This window comes from Toxorhynchites rutilus, chromosome 2, assembly GCF_029784135.1.
Source record: "Toxorhynchites rutilus septentrionalis strain SRP chromosome 2, ASM2978413v1, whole genome shotgun sequence".
NCBI lineage: Eukaryota > Metazoa > Arthropoda > Insecta > Diptera > Culicidae > Toxorhynchites > Toxorhynchites rutilus.
This window is the reverse complement of record NC_073745.1, coordinates 13,677,552-13,699,446: the sequence shown is the minus strand read 5'-3', so window position 1 is coordinate 13,699,446 and position 21,895 is coordinate 13,677,552. Positions and strand designations below refer to the sequence as shown.

At 37.2% G+C, this 21,895-nt stretch overlaps 1 protein-coding gene across 4 annotated transcripts in view; it reads right to left on the bottom strand.

Annotated features, from left to right (window-relative positions):
- LOC129764696 (toll-like receptor 6) overlaps positions 1–21,895 on the bottom strand; it is a 221,672-nt gene that overhangs the window by 54,794 nt on the left and 144,983 nt on the right. For 3 of the 4 annotated variants that reach the window (XM_055764051.1, XM_055764052.1, XM_055764053.1), the window contains one exon: positions 7,781–7,822. The exons of the other annotated variant lie outside the window; for it this stretch is intronic. The gene's annotated coding sequence lies outside the window, so the exon portion shown is untranslated. The remainder of the gene's footprint in view (positions 1–7,780; positions 7,823–21,895) is intronic. 4 annotated transcript variants of the gene reach the window in all.

The following is a 21,895-nucleotide window of genomic DNA, read 5'->3' as shown; positions in this document are numbered from 1 at the left end:
AATGGAAGAATACAACTTGTTGTGTTTGGAAATAATCCCTCCCTCCCTTAGTTGATATCGATATTGATATCGTGACCTTTTGAAAGTAAAGTATTCGACATCAGCAATCGATTCATTATTTATTGTTATTGCTTCATTTAATTCCAATGCCAATCTATGTCTTCAGGCTTTGAATTAATTTATATTTGTAGCTTCAACACATGTTAAAGACAGGGTAGCCATTTGTGTATTTAGTTTGAAAATCTCTTAATCTTTCTTTTTTCACGAAATTTGTATTGACATCTGTATTGAAATTATTTCAGTTCAGTTCAGTTTTGTGAAAATTTTGAGTAGCAAGCGTATACATTGTAGTAGAAAAATACTCTGGTTCAAAGAGATTTGAGAAAAGTGGCACAGTTTTTAGTCTGAATTCTAAAATAAATTATATTGAAATTAGGGCATATTTATACATTTGCTGGAATTCCGTCGTTCAATGTTTGACGATTCATTAGTAATTCCAGCGTTTTTTTTTTCTGATCCAGTAACCAGGTAGCAACCGATAAATTACAAATCAAAAATTGCTCAAAAATCAAAAGTTTGAATGCTTTTGTTTTGCTTTCTAATTTCCACATAAACGTTGAAGAAAATGATACTGAAAGTTACAGAGAAAGTAATTTGAAAACTGTATTCATTTGAAGTCGTACAAATGATACAAAACTCGCTTTAAAAGATTAAAAAAATCTGTAGATATACAGATGAATCAGTAGTTTTATACACCATGGTGCAAGCGTTATCCTGCCTGAAAGGAAATCGAATACAAAACTTTGACTAACATGAGATTACATGTATTTAGAACTTGATTAAACTCTCGTTGTTTTCACCTCCTACGACCAAATAAAATAAAACATGACTTTGTATGACAAAATAAACACTATTCTTGATCTTTCGATTAATTACTAATGTATTTATTTAATTGATTTATTAATGAAACCAAAACAAATGAACATTATATTTTATAATGGAAATGACGTTAAAATAATAGATCGCTACATTGGGGAACGACACAAATAAGCGAATGCAAACCCAAAAATCGATGCAATTACGATATATTTATTTTCATAAGGGTTATGAAGGAGTAGGAGTTCCTTCGATCTGTTAAATGCATTAGATAATAGACACATTCAAGAATACTGTAATAATAGTAGATTCACCCAATACGAGAAAAAAAACATCTTCCTCACTTCCTCACGCACAGCGAGCAACACTCTCGCCCCCCAGTAGCCAACCCCATGCTTTTCGGTTCAGTTGCTTCACTTTGCTAAATCTACAAATATCATTTTCCACAGATATCCACGCGCGCACAACAAAACAAACTTTTCCCACCCACTGCGAAGTTGAATCGCGGTGGAATTCCTGCCATTACCATCGGAAAAAAAAGAAGAAAAAGAGAGATCACTCCGATCCCTGCCCTAAATGGATGGGCGGTTCCAGGGGTGGTGGTGTATTTTTGTTGACTTTGACGGTGAATCGATTTTCGATTTGGCACCCAAAGAAAGCCCCCCGGAACTGTTTGATTCCAGTGGGCTTTTTCTACTTCTGCCGTTTGCCGCCTCACCGGGACAGAACAGATTAAGCCAATGCGGCTTGGAACCATCGTCGGGCAGGGGAAGAGGGCTGGAGCGAGAATAAAGGAGTTCCCCCTTCCGTCCGCCCGTCTTTGTCTGGTGTCGAGGTTGAGAGGTCGTAGATTGCAGGAGGGAGTGAAATCGAAATAAAACCGAACATTTTGGAATTTGTTGTGACATTTATCCTTTCCTTCCAGAAAACACGGGAGAGTCGTCTCCGTTGCTTTGCGATTTAGACAAAAAACCCATTTTCCAAACAGGTCTCACTGATACTGATAGGTACTATCGATGCCCAAAGCAGGCACTGTAAAAAATCGATCGCTTTTTGGCAGCTCCGATTTCGATTGAACTTTCACAAATTTATTCATCGATTCAGTTGCGTATTTCACGATTTTGCACTCTGCCAACGGGGTGCCGTTTGTTCCGGGATCGGCGATTGCGGAAATTCGATTACCCTCCTGACACCTTGGGCAGAAATTGAAGACGGCGGCAGGAAACGGGTTCTTTGTTTCCTGCAAGTCAGCACACTTTTGGTGGCGTGAGAGACATTCTCAACGAGGGAAAACTTCCCGAACTCTGGAAAGCCGTAGCAGGAGGAACTTGTCTTTCTAAGCTTCTTGATTGGTGAGTAGGAAAGTTTGTGCCACTCCTGGCGCCGATCAATTTTCCGTGTTTTGCTCGCTTTTGAGTTTTAATATTCATGGGAGAGAAGAGTTGCCTTCAAAGTGCTTGGACAGAGGAAAGAAAGGAAAGTTTCCCAATTAATTGATTTGTTTTATGAGATGACAAGTTTTAAACGATGTGCCTAACCAATTTCCAAGTGTCTTCATTTAGGTCTACTTAAGAAGGCCTGAGAAATGAATGAGGAGAATTTTAGCCTTTTCAGCATGAGGAAGTTTTCTATTCATTAATCAGCTATTCGTTTCCGAAGTCGATTCCAACGTAGACTGGAAATCGATAGTCTATATGTTGGTCGCTTGTTGTTTCCTTTGTAGAATTGTTCTCAATATCGCATTAGTCGGTCGACATGTTCCAGTTAGATGTCACTGTTCGGCACTGACTTCGAGTGACAATCATCGTGTAATCCTTGTTTATTGTTTATCTATTCTACACAGCTATGAATCCGATTATTTACGTCTCCCAATTAATATTCAAACTGTGTAATCTCTGCACTTGTCACCCAAAGTCCGAAGCAATTCAATTTCTTCGACTCAAATAAAGTCACATTTCAGGGATTAGCCTCTCGCTTGGGTTCATGCCGCCGCATTCTCGAAAACGGAAACTTGTTTACTAACATCGATGCCTCGCTCCCGAAAGGTGCCGCTTACCTTCACCTTGCCGCGCCGCGCAAAGTCAAAGATGGGAAACGGACCGCTCTCAAACGATGTGACATAAATTTGGAGACAGGGCAGCAGCAACAACAAAAAAACCATTTCACTAATCCAATCACAAACATGTCAAAGGCGACAAAATATAAATTAATTTCATTAGCAATTCCAACCGGCTCGGCTCAGATCTATCGTTTTATCCTTCTTTCGCACCTTTTTTTTACGAGTCCGTTCCACTCGATAATGTTTTCATTTTTGCCGCAGCTCACACAACGAATCTGCGACCCATAAATGAATCATAAAAATAAAAACTAAACAAAACAAGAGCAAAAAAATTGAAAAAAATGTGTGTTGTGTGTGCTTTTATTCGCGCCTTCTCGCGTGTGTGTGAAGCGACCGCCGCCATCAGATAAAATTAAGGAAACGAAAAAAAGCACCGAAAAGCCGCCTCATCCCGCGAATCTGTGTGTGTGTGTGTTTGCATAATAAGCCATGGATCTTATGCCACTTTGTCACTTCGGATGCGTGATTTTCCTTTCCGCGGATCTCTCGGGAATCCAATCGCGTCGAGCAGCATCCGAACGACGAACGCTGGGTGCCATATTTTGATGCTTTTTATTTTCGGCACGCGGAGTCACTGCCGACTACTCCTCAAGCACACCGCTCCGAATTTCGACACCACGTGTAACCTTCCGAACTCATTAACCTTTTGCCGTGGGCTGGCGGAACGCTGGGACGGTGACGGAGATGGTTTATGGAGTCCGCAGAGTATCGCTTCGTGGGGCTTATCCGGGAGTGGCGACTAATAATAGGAGAAAATTGGGAAACTTTCACACTAAGTGGGAGTAATTAATTCAAATGGGATGGATAGGCAGAAAATTTGGTTTCTTTCAACGGCAGAATTTTAGATTCGGTTGGAGTGTTTGAAGAGCGGTAGGGTCTTTCGACCGGTTTCCAAAAATGGGTTAAAATAGTGGTTTGAAGAGTGAATCAATGCATAGTTGCAGCATATTTGAATTGTTTTTAAACGATTTTATGTTCAAATAAAGTGAAAAAAAATTATAAGATACATTCAATATATGTTATTCAAATAATTCAAAATTTCAAACACAACTCATTATTAGAAGAAAAAAAATCCTATAAAAAGCCTTTTCCAAAATAAAAATTAAAAATTTTATGCAATGATACCATCTTTTGTATCTCAACTTTTGAAGTTAATTCGAGCGAATATTTATTTTTGTCATAACCATGAAAAGGTATTGATAATAAAATAAGAATTGAGATTTCATAACTTCAAAAGTTACATTCAATATAAATCAGATAATTAGCATCGAGATGAACAATAGTTTTTTAATGAAATCGTATTTCAGTATGTTGTAACATAAAAACTATTATTAAAGCATTATTCCTGAGGGTCGTTCAAAGAGTGGAATAAAAATGCCGAGTGATGTATGAAATTCAACGTAACGATGATTATTTGTGGATTCTATCTATCTAATATCTGCTCATCCCAATTTTATTTCAGAAAATCTGTGTTGATATTGGTAGTTGATTTAATAGAATCTTTCAAGAGCTGATAGAGGATCATTTTTTTTTTAAATATCTCTCTAAACATATGTTAAAATCTAAACTATGAAAAAGTTTTTAAACTTTTTTCGTTCTGGGATCTGTTTGTCTCAATCTGACTTTGATTCAAAATGCACGCGAATCGAAAAAATCGATGTTTTCATTTTGAATAATAATACCCTTCAGCCTCTAAAAACTCGTGTGAATCGAATACTAGATTGAATCTCAAATGACATAAAAAATCGTACAAAATCCATGTTTTATGGTTCTCCAGTTCGGAGTACCGAAATGTGTAGTCTGTAGAACTAAATAATAATTATAGACCTTGGTAGTCACTGCGATGGAGTTTTCTAAACCCAATGATAGTTGTGATCAGGTGATCAGGATGAATGATGAACTATTCTACCAAATGGTTATTCCAATTGACGTGCCTAATGAATACAAATCTGCCTCTTCATTCAACTTGACTTCAATCCACCACTAATACTTCCCTGACACGAATTTCGTTACCCGCGTACACAATCCTATTTTTACGTCCAAATAAAGTGAAACGAAAACTTGATTCCTGATGCAAAAAAGTAGTTACACCATTAATGGGCGGTTTATTGTCTGCCCATTGTCTATCCAACTAAGATAGTTCTTAGGGTGGGTTTAGACTAGGGATATATTCATGTGAAGAAATATGATGAGATTTATAGAAATCGCATCAACCGTTTACACTAGCGGGAACTTCTATAATGATTATATTCATATCTTCGGTGAATTTATTCACCTGAAGTAGAACTGCATCCAACTTTAGTGATTTCTCACCAGTGAGAAATTCACAAGCGTTTACATATCTTATCTTCTTTGTTTTTAAGAGGCTTTAAACTTTGCAGTTCATTCGCCTCTAAGCGTTTACATATGCTGAATTTATTCAAGTTATATATACCTCGAATAAGTGTATCATATTTATTCTCACCCGTTTACACCTATTTTCACGTGAATAAATCCATCTATAGCTATAGATCTCCCTAATGTAAACCCGCCATTAGGTATGCAATAAAGGTCCTCGCGTTAGTATTAGTAAATAGCGGGCAGTTTGGGAGGAATTCTAAACAAAATTCACTTTGTCTCCGAGTTCAATTTTGTGAAAAAAAACATCAAGAAAAACGGGTTTATATCAGCAAAATTCACAAATTTCACAGTGATTCTGAACACAACACTGCACGTTATTTTATTCGTGTGAGTAATTTTCGTGTACGATAAAAAAAATTTAGCTTAAATGTAGTATATGTCAAATTACGTTGAACTCAAATATCGATACATGCATACGTAATTCATGAGAAGGAGAAACGAATTCATTTTTTGGGGAGTCACTTCAATATGCAATGAAGTTTTTCATTTGATGGGGTACAATCAAATGAGATAGTCGAGGCGTAGAGTGAGATACTAACTAAACGTTCGAATGAACATTGCGTCATGTTGATGGAAAAACTGCTGGTAGAAGCCAAAAGTCATTTCCAATTGAATACGAAGGCGAATTTCTTCATAGACCTCTGACTATCCTCAGTTGAATATAATTTTGCCGAGCCCTTGTAGTGATAGTAGTTGTGTTTTGGTACTGAGAGACTATTCAAAAATGTTCGTATCTCAGCGTAAAGTTCACCCGGAACAAAACCGAGCCGTAGCGGTCAAAAACTTTTCGTGGATCGACCAAAGTTTATCAAAAAATTAACGGAAGACTGACGAATTATTGATAGTAAATAGTAGTGATTTTCGTCACGAATATCATTACTATCTACGATTTCGTGCTTCCTGTTCATTCTAACGGGAAACTTAAAAACATGGTTCGCAGTGACACTAGCTGATGTTTCTTCTTCTCGAATGGCACTAACGTTCCCAGTGAAACTTTTACCTTCCTAACGATCGTATTATTTGCGTTCTTTTTATTAGTAGTACTTAGTTGAGATTTCTATGCCGATGAACACACCTTGAATGTATTCTGGAGTGGCAAGCTCTAGAAATACGCGTGACCACAGTGCAAGGCGGAAAAATATTTGATGGAAAATCTCCCGACCAGAACAAGAATCGAACCCGAACACTCGGCGTGATATTGTGTGACGCTAACCACTCAATCAGGGGTGCACATTTAGCTGATGTTTACTGTGGGAAATGACTTCAAATACACTGTGAGAATGAGTAGCACAATACCAAAATCGTAAATAATTATAATCCACCATTATAATCTATGTGAATAACTTGTCGTTTTGGTCGCATTATACCATGTTGTCGGTGTTATATGGTCACTGCTAACAAAAATGTCAAAATTATTAACTTAAAAATATATTAACGTTAGGAATGGTTCCTTGTTTTTATAATCGCCCTTAATTATTTTTGATTTTGCTCTATTCGATACAAACTAACTCGATTATAATTGTAGATATTCAATTGATAGAATTAATCGAACGGTCAACTGACATCTCTAGTCTCGCTTCAGTCAGCCTATAATCAACAGTTTATCCTACTGCTGAAAATGCACACAGCGGTTTTGTTTGTCCAAACCGCTTGCTCGAAATGCAAATGCAGTGTTCATTATGCTCTTATGCACTTCAGAGAAAAACCCTACAGATAATCCATATTTTTGAATTTGAACAGAGAAAAATATTTCGTTGAACGGCTTAATATATACGGAAACAAAGCTGTTACATGAAATATATGTATACAGATACTTTAGAAAACAAGGCGCATAAATATAACATGAATTAACCATATTGTGAAAATCAAGAAAATAAAATCAAATCAAATATGACTTTAGACACTAGTCGGCTTTTCCCGATTCAAATCTCTGCATAATTAAATATTTCAGTCAACTAAGGGGAATTTCAATTCAATAAGTTCGTAGGTTGGCTCCAAAAGTAATGCATATATGCTAGGAGTGCACGGGAGCGAAGAGTTTACAAAAAATAGGCCAGGTGACATTGGGAACCAAAATTCGTTCTCATTACGCTTGCATAGTTTAAACGTAGTTTAAATATGTGATGTTATATATGTTGGATTCGAAGAAAAATCGAAGAAAAATTACTCTGTGACAGAATGAAAAATTAAAATGTTTTACCTGGAGAAAATGTATCAGACTTTATGGTGAATACATTATAAAGTGTTTGCATGACTCTGGGGCTTAAGAATTGTAATTTAATATGTTTTTTTGTCCGATCCTGATAACTACATTTTCACATGCTAGGGCATGTGTACATTTCTTATCACTTTCTTATAATTTTTATTGAATGTCATTAATAATACCTTTTAGTTCGTCCAACTGCTGTTAGTTGATCACATGGTAACCTGTAGTAGAAATAAGCATAAGAACGAAATAACATTAGAATTCAATAAATGAATAGAGTTTAAGGTTTTTTTATTACTGTATTTGTTTTTATTTCATCATTATATCACGTCAGTTGGTCAAATATTCATATATACAGAAATATTGATGCCCAGGCTCAAGTTGTCTCTTTGACATTTTTATCTTTCTTCGAAAGTGATGGAAATTCGTATTAGTTGCAGAATAAGGTATTTGGTTCTTGTAATTGTTTCATATGAAGAGCGGTCTTGAAAACGAGTAATTTTTGTTATAAACTCACAAACTTAGAGTACTGGACCAAAATGCAGTAAAAAAAGAAACAAATGATATCAAGGAATAAAGAGTTTCAATTCAAATACATTTTTATTTCTTTTATAAAGAGTGAATTAGCGAGATTTTGTACGGGTTCCATTTGAAAATAAATAAAGTAAAATTTTGTGTAAATGGATGAAATTTCAATTGTGTATTTAAATTATTTTATTTATTTTTTAAATTTTCTATTTAAATTTCGAAGACAGTTTAATGAAAATTCCCGTCGCACCTTCACTTGAAGCAGCCCAGATAATATTACAAATATTACATCAGTAATATTTTGTATCAACACAGATCCTGTACAATTTCACAAGTTTTTAACTCTGTTTTGAGCGTGTCGAACATTAATTACAAAGAGAATATACAACATACTTTCCCTTCTCATTCATACAAAGCTGAAAACGCAAGCCAGGCGGCTGTAAATGCCAATAGAGTTAATGAGCTTGAGCTTGAGCTTGGGTAGACTGCACAATTCGTAGTTGCTCTCCGTGATTGACATAAACCAATCAAATTGCACAATGAACACACAGAATGACGCTTGGGACTAGCAAATCATTCTCTTTGTGCAATTTTCGGTGATTCGAGCTTTAAATGGTCAATAACGACGCCGGCCACGTCCTTATAGTCACCAAGGGAAGGGAAGGAATGTTAGTATGATATTCGCTGCCCAAAGGCCAGAAGGGTCGCCTCTATAGCGTGGTTCCCTAGCTTTTATCATAGAAGGGATAGTTGTTAGAGGGAATGGTTAAGAAAAATCAGGATTCACTGCGGTAAGTGATGTGATTATGTAAGAGCGACCTATCGACTTTTCGAAAAAAAAAATCTGAAAATCCTATGAGTCACAACACGCGGCAGAGAAAAAAAAAGGACTGGCTATAAATTGTATTTTTCATCACGCGCACTTTTAATTGGACTCGAATCGCGATGGGGAAAAGTTATTTTTGGGAAAACTTTGGAAGTAGCCTAGTTACCTCCTCTAAAATCAATAAACCGAACGATATATTTCGCCACTCATCGAACGTACGCTATATTTAACAATAGTTGCAACGGTGGAGAGTTGACTGTGGGGAACCTGAGAAGGTAACCGATAGAACTCTTCTAAACCAATCGGACTGTCGATAAATTCCGTTAATAATTGAGTATTCTGTATGGAAATTCAAACATTGCGACTGAGAGTTATTTTTTTGGGAAAACTGAGAAGGTAACCGATATAACTTCTTTAAACCTTATCAAACCAGCGATATATTCTCTTATTCAATGCGCGTAATGTTCATTTAACCTCAATTGTGGAGACTAAGAGCTGTTTTAGGGAAACCTGAGAAGGTAACCAATAGAACTCTTCTAAACCACTCGAATTTTCGATAAATTTCGTTGATAATTGAGTATTCTGTACAGAAATCCAATCCTGGCGACCGAGAGTTATTTTGGGGGAACCTGAGAAAGTAACCGAGCGAACTCCTTTGAAATTGATAGGACCGCAAGGCTACGGCACAACAGCGAACAAATGAATATAAATGTTACAATACCAAAGAAAAAAATTAGTGTTACATACATGTGTATGAGAAACCAAAGTATAAATTACCATAATTACAGACGAACAGTATCTACAATAACCTGTCAAAATTACTGGAATCTATTTTAAATAAAATTAGTGTAACAATTCAATCTGAAACTGAACAAGTATCTCCGTTAATTTCACATATACTAAAAGGTGTGTCACATCAAATTGCATCACGGAAAAACGCTGTAGAAATTTAATTTTTAGGAATTATATCTTCAGCTTTCGCTTATAATCAGATAAGAGTGTATAGATCACGTTGGCCATGCTTCACTATCAATTTTTCGTAAATTTGGAAAAATGTCGTCGAACGAAAAAGAGCGTCGTGAATTAATCCTGTGCACTCATTTCGAGAATCCGGAGTTGTCACATCGGGACATCGGTAAGATGCTGGGAATCGTCCAATCCACGGTCAGCAGAGTACTAAAACGATACTTCGAGAACCTAACCATCGACCGGAAGGTGAAGAACGGCAAAAATGGATGCTCCGTCAGTGAAAACGATCACAAGCGCGTAGTTAAGCAGTTTAGACGTGATCCGAGAAGTTCGGTCCGGGATATCGCCAATAAGCTGAATTTGTCAAGTTCATTCGTCCAGCGGACCAAGCAGCGGGAGGGCCTGCGTACATACCAGGTTCAGAAGGCTCCTAACCGCGACGAAAGGCAAAACATGGTGGGGAAGACGCGAGCCCGGAAGCTGTACACCGAAATGCTGACGAAACCGCATTGCCTCGTAATGGACGACGAAACCTACGTCAAAGCGGATTTTCGTCAGCTGCCGGGCCTGTTGTTCTTCTCCGCAGAGGACAAAATTCAGCGTTCCGGAGGAGATTCGCAAGCAGAAACTATCCAAGTTTGCCAAAAAGTACATGGTGTGGCAAGCGATCTGCTCTTGCGGAAAGCAGAGCGCCCCCTTCGTGATGACCGGCACGGTAAACGGGCGGGTTTACCTTAAGGAGTGCCTACAGAAGCGCTTACTACCACTATTGAAGCAGCACGAGGGCCCGACCATCTTCTGGCCGGATCTCGCTTCGTGCCACTATTCAAAAGACGTGTTGGAGTGGTACGAAGCCAACGGGGTCACCTTCGTGCCAAAGGAAATGAACCCGCCCAACGCGCCGGAGCTGCGCCCAATAGAGAAATATTGGGCGATTATGAAGCAGGCCCTCCGGAAGAACCCAAAAGTTGTCAAATCGGAGGCGGACTTCAAGAGAAAATGGATTTCTGTTAAAAAAAAACTACAACCTGACGTTGTACAGAACCTTATGGACGGGGTAAAGAGGAAGGTGCGAGCATACGGGCTTGGGCTCGAAGTATAAATAAAAAGAAAATGCCAAAAGTTGTTTAATAGTTTTTATTTTACTGTCTAAAATTTTCAAAAGGATCGGTCTACAGAGCGAATTTCTACAGCGTTTTTTCCGTGATGCAGTTTGATGTGACACACCCTTTACAGATAAAAACAGACAAACACAGAACATTACCAAAACACTCACATCTAATCAGTACATCATATTACTGAACATAATTAAACAATCCAAGAAGCACCATTGTTATGGAAAGAAAATCCGATTCAAGGAAAAATAGTATAACCCAAATAACATTACAGTTTTTTAATATTGCCGAGACAAGTATGAATCTCTGGCAACACAGATGCTATAGCTGTTACAAACAAAGGCAAGCATTATACGCACACATAAACACACGAGAATCAAATAGCCGTTATGCGGCCAGAATTAAAATAGATAACCGACAACAAACCAAAAACTAAGCATCGCTAGGTGTCATTATTGTCAAACATTCACATACACATAAATATCGAACAAATCAAGTTACTAAAAAAATAAGAAAATAACTCTCTCGTAGGTGCTCTTCATTCATTCAGTGCAACACTATAATAAAAGAGAAACCTAGAGAGGAAAAAATGCATGCAATTTCTTAGCTTCGCGCTCCTCCAGCGGGTCCCAGTAGTGGTGATAGCATCACTGCGCCTATTCTTTTGTGGTATCCCGAAGAGCAGCTGTATATTCCTTTCCAGCTCACGTTGCTGCTGCTCTTCTTCAATGTAGTGGCAGAGTTTCACCCGCACACACACACTAGCCGCCACATTAGAACACGAACTAACATGAACGAACCGGTCGTGATTTTAAACAGTTTCACATAAAAAAATGCCAGGAACAAACAAATGTTGCATCCGAACCGATATTAAATCTAAAACTATCAGCTCAGAATGCTTCGAAAACAACATTTCTTCCATCACACAACCGATGCCACGCCATCACTATTAGTCTAAACATCACAGCCGGGTGCTATGATTGAGGTTAACATCATTAAGAAGATCTCAAGCACAACTGTCAGTGGGGAACCCAATTCAGGCCGAAAACAAAGGGAAAATGCCAGTGGGGAACTCGATATGTTGGCTCTTGTCAGTTTAATAGGGGTTCTCTAAAGACGTCACCCGGGTGAAACATCATGACACAAAACGACGGAGCGAACGAAAAGCACGTCCACTTTCGACGGCTACTAGCGCGAGACCCCTGTAAATGCCAATAGAGTTTATGGTTCTGAAACTGTAATAGCGTAAACGCCCAATTTCAACGATTCACACTCTGACCGTCCAATCGGAACTGTCATGTGCGATCGACATGTAAGGCTAGGCGCAAATTGAAAAGCATATAGCGCTCGTAAGCGAACACGAGACTACCAACACGACTCATACGTGCCACAAATATAGCGTGATAGTGCGCATATTGAATCGCAGTTTGGTGTAGATAACGTGCCACTCGCATACAATGTCTGATCCACAACCACCCGACCGGCACAACCATATAGTGTCAAACTCCAGGTGCTGCATGATTGTTCACCAACACAACCACCACAACCGGCACGACTAGCACGAGAAACTGTGGTTTAGCCACAGCGTCACGCGACTCATGTCTCACGAGCGCTGCACCATTTCGCGTCACCTGGCCAATTAGCGCCGTTTTATCTGTTTTCATTTACCACAAAAACAGGCGCTATATCGCGCCAAGTTACTCGCGCTATACGCTTCTCAATTTGCGCTTAGCCTAAGCAGTGTATCTTCTGCTCAACATTACACAAAAAAAACTGCTTGGAATCACAATGAGACTGGTGAAAAAAATTCATTACATTGAACAGAGATGGCAACCATATTTTTGAAACAGCTGGAAAAAAATCGAAAAAAAAAATACTGGAAAAAACTAGAAGAATCGATCTTTTCTAATATTGTTTATATTAGCATTAAAAATCACAAAAAATTGCTCGAAATTACAAGATTTTTTTGCGCGCACGCATCAATCGTGTAAAAAAGAATCCACTGTAAATAGTTGCAGACTTTCGCTTTGAAACAATCTGTTTGAATTGTTCACCATGCTTAGAGCATAAGACTAAAAGCTCAAATAAATAATCGTCGAAGGGTTATTTTTACCGTCATGGATCTTATGTGGGTCTTATCTACTTGACGTAACATAGCAAAATACGTTTTACAACATTTTCCAACAGAAGTCACACGATCGGACGATTATATATTTATCTTTCTTGTCTTATGCTCTATGCTTACTGTGAACAACGATTGTAGCATTTTCAAGGGTTTCAACCTTAAGAAATTTTAAAGGGCCTAGCCGGGTAAGAGAGAAAAAAGTGCCCCCAAACCAAATTACCAAATGGAAAATATTGTATAGGGTACTAAACATGAAATTTATACGACAGTAGCACCATATATTCGAGTTCTTATATGGTACAACATAGGATCAATGGTGAAAAATCCACCTTTTCGTTTTTTTCTCGTCATTCTCAATAGCTTTAAGACAAAAATATGAAAAAAATACTGAAAGTACATCTTACTAAGGAGTATAGATCAATATTTTCAAATTTTTTTTTCATCAAAAAGTCAAATACAAAAAAAAATTCTGAGTTAATTTTTATTTAATTTTAAATTAAATTTTATTTATATATTTTTTTAGATTCAAAACTACTATAGCTTATATTCAAATTCCTTACTACCTCTATTTTAGGTATATATGATTTTTTCAGAATTTTTAGAGTGTTTTTCGCGGTACAAAAAAATTACATATATTTTCAGGTATTTCGAAATATTGAAAAAAAGTACCCATTTTTGCTCTAATTTTTATATAAATGCGTTCGTATGTGTTATCTTTTCCACATATAGCGTAATTTGTTCTTGAATCTTGGGAAGAAGTGGGTCTCAAAGTTATATTTTTTTTTCAAAATTCCGAAATGTCAGAAAATATGTAAAAAAAAGTTTTGTATCGCGTATTTAAATTTTTTTTATTATTAGATTTTTTGATGAAAAAATTGTTTGGAGTTATTTATCGATACACCTTAGTAAGATTTACCTTCAGTAATGTTTCTTATTTTTGTCTCAAAGCTATTGAGAATGGCATGAAAAAAAACGAAAAGGTGCATTTTCAACATAGATCTTATAATATACCATACAAGGACTGAAATATATGGTACTACTGCCAAAATGTTTTATTAGTACGCTATACAATATTTTCCATACAGCTGGTAATTTGGTTTGGGGGCACTTTTTACTCTCTTACCCAGTCAGACACTTTGGAAATATATAAAAAAAAATTTGATACCACGCAACACTGGAAAATGATTAAACATAACTATCAAAGCCGTAGGAACAAATTTAAATATGAATTAGAGTAGTACTGAATCTCTAAATCCATTTAAAACTTTTTTCGAAATTTCAATGTGTTTTAGTACTTAAATTTTTAATAAAAATTTAGTTTTATTATTTTTCTTGATACATCGTAGTGAAATGCACATTCAGTTTTTCTTTTCAAATTTTTATCTCGAAGCTTTTAGGATGGCGTGAAATAAACGCAAAAGTACGTTTTTGCCACTTAACGAAGACCAGTTAGTGGCAAACTGAAAATATGTAAGATGTTTCGCGTTTCGTTCGTTGTACTATAAAATATATTATACATTTGTCGAAACATAATTTTAAAATGAGGGCAAAGAAATTCAAATTTAAAAAACTATGATTTTAGTTCATCGTCCATTTTTTTTTTCATTTTTCCCGCAAATAACTACTTTTTTTCGTTTTTTGTTTTATGGAGAAGGTAGATTATGAAAATTAACAACCTTTCTTGATCTTACGTGGTCTTTCATGCAGCTTGAAAATTTAATTTTCGCAGAACTTGTTTGGTATCTCGTGGAATAACTGGTTTAATTTCGATTAGTTTTGATAAAGAGGTATACGTTCTCTGATCTTCCTAGACTTCTCTTGTCGTCGTGTGTTTATATTTATGGAACGAGTTGTTCTTGCCGTTCAGAGAATTTCGTAGAGATCTGAACAAATTATAAACTGGATGTGCAAAATTTAGTGAGCACATCCTAGCCAAACTCCAACAATTTTAGCCGACTGGTCAAAAAGACAAAGGTTTTCATAAGTCATAAGTCACGATTCGGGATCGTAAATAAGATATCATGGATATAAATAATAGTATTTCACTGTTAACTTTCCGATTCTCCATTTGTATTCTAATCGAATCACACTAGGTTCATTTAATTTTCTTTTGTTTTTATTCCCATTTCGATAGAACAATTTTGAAATTACATACAGTATTTTACCACGTATGATTGAATTTGAATAGATTCTCTGTTCAGTAAAACTCTGCAAAGATTGCAATTTCACGTAAAACTAATTTCGAGTCAAACACTAGTATCCGCAAACTCACTAGATGAGTTATAAATCAGTTAGTATAATCTATATCTATAAAAATGGATTTCTGTCTGTCTGTCTGATTCTTATGGACTTGGAAACTACTGAACCGATCGACATGGAAATTGGTATGTAGGGGGTTTTGGGGTCGGGGAAGGTTCTTATGATACTTCAAAATCCCTCGAAACACAAATGAAACACAAATTTCTGCATAACTCGGAAGCGAATCAAGCAAATGAAACCAAATTTGGCATGTAAGGTTTTAGGGGGCATATAGAGGTTTTAGGGATCGATAAACGTTTCTATGGTGGTTCAACACTCCTCCCTCCTCTTTAAGCTGCCATACAAATGAAGCACAAATTTCTGTATAACTCGAGAACTAATCAAGCAAATCGAGCCAAATTTGGCATGTGGAGGTTTTAGGGTGCACTAAAAGTTTCTATGGTGCTTTTATACCCCTTCCCTTCTTGCTAAGTGGGGGGGTGCCATACAAATTAAACACAAATTTCTGCATAACTCAAGAACTAATCAAGCAAAAGGAACCCAATTTGGTATATGGAGGTTTTAGTAGGCAATGAATGTTTATGTGGTGGTTTGACACTACTCTCCCTATCTAAGAGAGGGGGAGGGGGCGCACTACTCGAAAATCAATCAAGCAAACGGAACCAAAAGTGTGCATGTGGAGGTTTCAGAGGGAGGGAGGGGGTTTGTATATTTCGAGAACTAATCAAGCGAATTGAACCAAAATTTGCATATGGAGGTTTTGAGAGAAATAAATGTTTCTATGGTGGTTCGACACACCTACCCCCTCTCTAGGTGAGGGGATGTGTTCCATACAAATGAAACACAAACTTCTGCATAACTCGAGAACTAATCAAGCAAATGGAGCCAAATTTGGGATGTGAGGGTTTTTGGGTACGAGAAATGTTTCTTTCCGTGTTTCATTTATTCCATGTAATGGAGAAAATCGCATTTCTACAGTATAAATTTTTACACATAATAATTTATTCATGAAACTGAAATAGGTCGATGTGTAAGCAGAAAATCAATATCAGATTGGCACACTCGGGAAACCAAATGTAGAAAGAAAATTATGGTTGACGACATTGCAATTTTTTCTCAAGATACTTGCAAATGAAATAAAATAAACCCGTATTGATTCTTCTTTTCCCTACAAATCATCCCTATTGAAGGTTTCGCATCGCTAACGTTCCATAACAATCACAGACAATCGAATTTTCACTTTATGAAATATCATCCATACAACCCACGTCCCGCCCCAAACCCTAGGCTCTAGCGCCAGCACCAACTCCAGGCTACGAACTGTTACGATTATTTTTTAACCGTGACAGACAGCTACTTTGCGTATCCAGTTCCGTTGCCGGTACTTTACCCCTACTTTATGTTCCTCTGTTCCACGGCGCCATTCTTTGGCGCCTTCGCCATCAAATTGATAAATCTTTCCACGCTTATATATCACCTCAGTCTGCTGCTGCTGCTGTTGTAACCGGAAGATTTGCCCGAAAACCAAAAACCTCGCGCCAAAAATTGAATTTCGATTGACAGGCAACCAACCACCCCGCAAGGACATCCCACCCGCCTTGACGCGGGCACGGAACGACAAATGACATCGCACGGCGCGGCATCAAGTTTGCTTTTCCACTTTGGCGCGCACATTTTCAGAAAACACCCAGGATTTAAGCAAATTTTATATCCAATTTATGGTGCTCGTCTTTTTCTGCGTTTAGCTTGGCACTGTGGCAGGATTGAAATTTATGTTGATGTTTATTAAATTTAGACCACATCGAAGCTTATGTGTGGTGGCGCGTTCGATTCCGCGGGAGGGAAAAAAGGGATGGCAAACAATATTTTAGCGCTTGATTCGTTCCCGAGGCTGCAATCGGAATCGGATTTGGCGCAGAGTTCGCAGCAATCTCTTAAATCCGATAAATAACTACTGCGAATTTCGTGCGGAAAAGAGCTGGAGGAAGATTTGCACTAAGCCGAAAAAACGTAATCCGCTGTTTGCGGAAATCCCATCATTGCGTGAAATGTTCAATACTAGGGGAGAGAAAAGCATTCGCAATAGGACTTGCGAGCAATAATTATTATAATTCATACTGAATGCAAATATTAATTTTATCCCGATAAATCACAATCAAATAAAGTGCGAACGGGTACCGATGCATTTGCAGAGCTGGTGCATTCACAAGTGGACGGTTCGATAACACCCTCAATGAAAACGCAGCGCTCAACGAGAATCGTCTGCAGAGCAATGCCGGCGAGCCCTTTGCCTCTTGTATTTCGCAATAAAGGCGAAATCAATGACGAGAGGGACAATTGTACGAAGCTGCATTTGATGAACTCTAATGATGGGTCTGCAGTTTGTGAATTAATAGGGGTGGAATTCTGTGCAATGGTTTAGAAGGAGATTGCGATATCATGCTTCAATTTTATAGCAAAAAATGAGAATTTGCTGGCTCTTTATTTTTTTGCTACAGGATCATAATTACCTCCAACCTGCTGATCGACGAACATTTATAAAACCTCTCACAGCCATTTTTAAACAGCTCACACAGCCCTAAACATGGGAGCGAGCCCTCAGTTTTGTCCACATCCCTCCCAGATGATGATTTACTGGTGCTCACAAGCTGCACTACTTGTTGTTTGTCCACCCCCTCCGTTCCAAGCAATACGAGCGGACCTCGACTCAAATTACATTGCAAGAGCAGCCACTGCATTCTGGCCAACACAGCAGAGGTTAAGAACTACAGCGTTCAGAAACGCCAAGAGTGTATTTGAACTTGCCGAGTGCATGCACTTTCGTATTACGCCATCCTGCCCCGCGTTCCTCCCCCGACGTTTGGCAGGAATTTATGACCAGCGAAAAATAATTTTAGCAATTTCGTCGGTTCACTCGCCCCCGCAGCACTCGCTCCGCAAGCACCTAAACAATGGAAGGACGACCATCGGGATAAAAGCGCATAAATTTAGCTGCCCAATAACGGATGCAGCGACATTGTGGCACTCGGCCGCCAACAGAGTCGTGGGTACTTGATTTCAGCAATATGACTCCACACGGCGCAGCGGACAGTAGATATGCTGGTGGAGCGCTGTAACGCGCGAAAGTGCTCTCGTGAACTAATTTTCTGATGGGCGTCATTTGTTGGTTCTAATGGGGAATTTGTCGTGGCGGAAATTTTTCATTTGACTCTGCACGTTTGGAGGATTTTCGTACCCGAATCGGGCAATTGACCTGTGTCGTGTCTGTTGGCGAGACAGTTTTCCTTTTGACAATGTTTTGGGGGGTATTGTGGTTTAGGTGTAGACATAGTAGTCTAAGCTATTCCTGGTTTGAAATTTTCGATTTTTTGAATATGAAAAGTCACATTGCACAAAAGTACTTTGGGCATTATTGAAAAACTTTTTCATATACTTTTTTTTCCAAAAAATCCATAATAATATCAGTATAAGAAATTCGAAAAATGTTTACAAAATGATTAGATCTTGATGGTAATCACACGTTTGTGAATATACTCAATGGGGAATTAGGGTAAAAACGGTCAAACTGAGCAACCCAAGAATATGTCTATTTACCGCGTTCACATGCTACTACAATTTCCGTCTTCAGAAGAATATTATAGCTTAACTAATTGTTGTTCAAGATATCAAACTCAAACTGAGCGCTGAAATCGAACGAAATATCAGTTTACCTCTCATTAAATATGTGAACAGTCATTCAAACTGATTATGTGTCGAAGATATCAGGTCACAGAATATAAATTTCACGGGAGATTCTTCAAATAAGATGCGCACAAAACTATATCTGAATGGCTTTCGTGAGAGAAACGGCCTGGCCGGGTAAGGGAGTAAAAAGTGCCCCCAAACCAAATCACCAGTTGTATGGCAAATATTGTATACGATATTAAGGTGAAGGTGGAAGCTAGCCATTGTAGTAGTATAGGTAGAACCACGTGTAAAAATGGGGTAATAGTGTTTGTGAGAGAAGAGCAAAGCACACGTAAATAGATCAATTCACTTATCAGACTGTGTGGCGCTTCATTGACACGAGTCTTTGAATACATTTGAAAAAAAAATAACAATTCAATACTAAAGTAAAATGTATGAACGATATGTTCCGATAAATAATTGCAAATATAAATATATATAGAAGGTGCATTTGCATATGAAGTAAAATTCTGATTATACGCTAGCGTAAAATGTGCAAATTTATAACACATGCGAATTGGGGCTCTTTTGGTATTAACAAGTTCTTCCGCATAGTAACTCGATGTTGATAATTCCTTAATTAATTCCATCGTCCATCGTATTTTTTCACATATTCACGTTAGAGAGCTTTAACCATTTTCTTCGTTGGCCGAGGCATTTTGATTGAATGTAATACTGTCACTATTTTTGAATGCATAGGAAGCCGTGGCAGTGTTCCGAGCTCTGCAATACAATTTTCTTACCCAATGTTAAAGTTGCTAAAACTTACATTATACACCCATTAAACGTAAAAATACTAAATGTATTGATATCAACACAATTTCATTATATTGATTTTCATGACTTGAAATGCTATGACTCAGGAATAACATTTCATTGAATGGTTTTTATATATATTTCAATGATATTGTCTGGCATCAGTGTCAAAAAAATAACGAAGCTTTCACCAATACAAACAAAGCCATTGCCGAAGATTGAAAAATGAAAATATAACTTTTAGAGCACTAGCTCGAGTTTTCCGACGTTTGTCACTATACAGTGCGACAGCAGATGAAAATTTAATATCTTGTGAGTAATCGATTAGAGTTTGGTTGATATTACTTGATGGGAAGTGTGCGAAAACGATCATTTTCTTTACACTGTTTCGCGAAATTATTGATTTTCGGGCGAGGGGTGAGGGAGGGAGATGAAATAAATGAGCGCCATTTGTGGCTAGCTTCCACTTCTTCTTCTTCTTCAATGGCACTAACGTTCCTAGAGGAACTTCGCCGTCTCAACGTAGTATTACTTGCGTCATTTTTATTAGTACTTAGTTGAGATTTCTATGCCAAATAACACGCCTTGAATGCATTCTGAGTGGCAAGCTCTAGAATACGCGTGATCACAGTGCAAGTCGGAGGAAATTTCTTTGACGAAAAATTCCCCCGACCAGAACGGGAATCGAACCCGAACACCCGGCATGTTAGTTATGACGCTAACCACTCGGCCACGGCTAGCTTCCACCTTCACCTTAAATAAGAAATTTTGGCGGTTTATTTGAACCCCTATGTGGTTTGACGTAGGATCTATAGTGAAAAACGTACTTTTTCGTTTATTTCACGCCATCCTCAAAAGCATCGAGATAAAAATTTGAAAAAAATACTGAATGTACATCTTACTACGGTGTATCAATAAAAATTATCAAAAAAAAAATTTATCAAAAATTGAAGTACTAAAAATATTCAAATTTTGAAAAAAAATTTTTTGGGATTTAGAGATTCAGCACTACTCTAATTCATATTTAAATGTGTTCCTACGGTTTTCTAGATATGTGTGATTTTTTTCAGAATTTTTTCAGTGTTGCGCGGTACATAAAATATTTTTTTTATATTTTCAAAGGGTCTGGCTGGGTAAGGGAGTAAAAAGTGCCCTCAAACCAAATCACCAGCTGTATGGATAATATTGTATAGAGTACAAAATAAAACATTTTGGCAATAGTACCATATATTTGAGTCCTCATATGGTACACCATAGGATCTATAGTAAAAAATGTACCTTCTCGTTTTTTTCACGCCTTTCTCAATAGCTTTGAGGCAAAAATATGGAAAAAAAATACTGAAAGTACATCTTACTAAGGTGTATCGATACATATCTTCAAACAATTTCTCATCAAAAAATGTGATTATAAAAAAATTTAAATATGCGGTACAAAAAAATTTAATATATTTTCTGGCATTTCGAAATTTAAAAAAAAAATATAACTTTGAGACCCGCTTCTGTTCTAATTTTTAATTGAATACGTTCGCATGTTTTTTTCTACATGTGGTGCAATTTTTTCCTGAATGTTCAAGAGCATTGCGAGACACAAACATAATTTTCTTCATCGTTTGCATAATTATTTTTATTTTCTTGAAATCGATTATTTTATTGTATTCGTGGTTTTCAATTGTAGGATTAAAATAAAAAAAATAATAATAATGTGGATGTTTTTAAGTGTTCTTCTCATTAATCCGAATGATCTTTCCACAAGGACTTTATTTTTTCTCACATAGCTCTGTAGTACTGCTGACTCCTATGAATTAGGTAAACCGTCTAAATCCGATGTAAAGATAATCTCACATATTTCAAGATATGAGAAAAAAAACCTTTGTACAGCGCAATGCTCTAAATATACCGACAAAATTTAGACACGTAAAAAACAAAATTTAAACAAATATCAGAGCAGTACTGGGTCTCTAAATTCAAAATAAACTAAACATTCCCAAAG